Genomic DNA, 2,316 nt, shown 5'->3' with positions numbered 1-2,316 from the left:
TATGCTTGCAGTTGTTTTGTGCGGGCCCGTCGACGTCCGGAGGAATGATTACGAGGTGATCGTTATTTCACAGGAGGATGAAAAAATATATGAACCTTTTGGAATTTCTGACATTTTTACCCAAATCTGATCTGATCTTCGTCAAAATTGCACAGATGAATAAACAGCGTATGCTTGAACTGAAACCACCCAAAACTGTATAAGTTTCCAGAGGATAGCATGCAAAGAAGTACCGTAAATTCCGGACTATAGAGCGCACCTGATTATAAGCCGCACCCGCTACATTTCGGGAGGAAAACCGATTTTGTACATACACAAGCCGCACCTGTATATTAGCCGCATGCGCCCACATTGAAAAAAGGCAATACAAACACGAAATTAACCCTTACCCGATACAGTCCAAAAAACACAGCCGGTAAAATGAAGGGAAAATGATACCGGTACTTAAGGTTTGATGCAGACCTGCAGAGTCCGGGTGCCCGTTGAAAGTATCCCAAGGAAAAAAGTGTATATTTCCAAAGGTAAGGGTGGGAAAAATATATATCCACTATTGTCGGCCGCGTCCACATACACGTCTCACCTTTACTCCACTTCCCGTCAGCCCGCGTTTGCCCCGCCCCTTCTTTCTTATTTGCTCGTACAAAACATATCAGAATAAGTTTCTAAAATAAATACATTACTAAATATACAGTTGCAAATACATATACATGGTTACACATATTTACAAAGAAAGACGGTACACGAAGAGAGTTTTCAAAGCTTTAATAATAATATTATAACTTTCATCCCAAACCGTGCCTGTGAAGGGTAGCAAAACGCTACAAGCAACACGCTCGCAACACAGTAAACAGCTCTGTTAAATAAATATACCGTGCTTGTAGTAAGCACGTTAAACCGCTCTCATCTTTCTCCTTATAGCTGACGCCATCAAAATCGTCTTCCTTCAATATGGGAAAGAGACGTTGTCATATAGACGTGGTCCCACGCTCCCTTATTCAAAAACACGCTAGCATCACGCTCGCAAAGTAAGTCCTATATCGGACTGCTCTACTGCGTTTAGCTTGAAAGTTGCGTCATGTGCCTTTCTTTTTGCAATTTGCATGATGAAAATATGTCTACGCTAATTTAATTTGTGCACAAGCTAATAAGTTGCGGTTTAAATCTTACCTTTTGTACTCGAGCGCCGCTGGCGGCCGATAGAAAATCTGGCCGCATCACTGAATAAGCCGCAGGGTTGAAAATTTGGGAAAAAAGTAGCGGCTTATAGTCCGGAATTTACGGTAATAATCATTTAATTTATTTTGTCCCCTTAGGCAAATTCATTTTCAGACTCTACCGGGGGGTACTGTCAGTGCTGTTGCAGCAGAACGTGCGCCAAATAACCTATTTACAGCACCTGGTATAGCCGGGCGGTCTCCCATCAGAATTCTAACAAGGACTGACCCTGCTTAGTTCACCGAGATCGGGCGTTCTCAGGGTGGTATGGCCGTAAACAGTGCAAACTATAAAAGGAGGAGAGGAATAGCAGTGTCTGAAATAACGTCTGCATATTTTACGTCGGGCGTACAACTTACAAAATGTCTCCGCCCGGGTGGCCGACAACTTTTTCTAGGAAAAATAAAAAGCAAAAGATTGTTTGCTTTAATCTGATTTCGAAATCTTCCTTCGGTTTGGAAATTTCGGAATTTTAGTTCGTTTGGCAATTTGCATACTCGGCAGCCAATCAGAAGCCCGCATCGAATAACTTCATACTTCCGGACTTTCCCGGGCGTTATAAGGTCGTGCATTTGCTTATCATTTTCCAAAGTAGACGCACAGAGAACACAAGAAAAATGGAGAAGGGGTTAGGAATCAAGCCAAAACCTCAGCCCCAGAAGAAAATTCAAAAGAAGCTAACAAAATCGACGACGCTACAAAACGTAAACATACATTAAAGCATCGTGGAAAGAGGAGTTCACGTGTCTTGGAGCAGACTACGCAACGCAAACATTGCATGAATGAAGATACAGGTACATACATATTGATAATATAAAATGTATAATTAATTAATATGATGGCAGATGGAAAACAGCCATGTCAGCAGATACATGCAATGAATGTTATAAGTAGATTTATAATAAACTTAAATTTAAAGTGTTGTTCTATTATATTTTCTGATTATCAATCCTTAATACTTTGCAACAATAAGTTTTTTTTTGCGATAAGTCGTCTTATTGTGTTACAAGTTGTGAAAAATGGGGCAGGTTAACTTTTCAGAGTTGTCTGCCCTGGTGTCCGCTATCTTTTTCTCATGAGTTTCAGACACTGGGAATAGGT

This window comes from Urocampus carinirostris, chromosome 3, assembly GCF_059441175.1.
Source record: "Urocampus carinirostris isolate Australia breed hairy pipefish chromosome 3, RoL_Ucar_1.0, whole genome shotgun sequence".
NCBI lineage: Eukaryota > Metazoa > Chordata > Actinopteri > Syngnathiformes > Syngnathidae > Urocampus > Urocampus carinirostris.
This window is presented reverse-complemented; position numbering follows the sequence as displayed.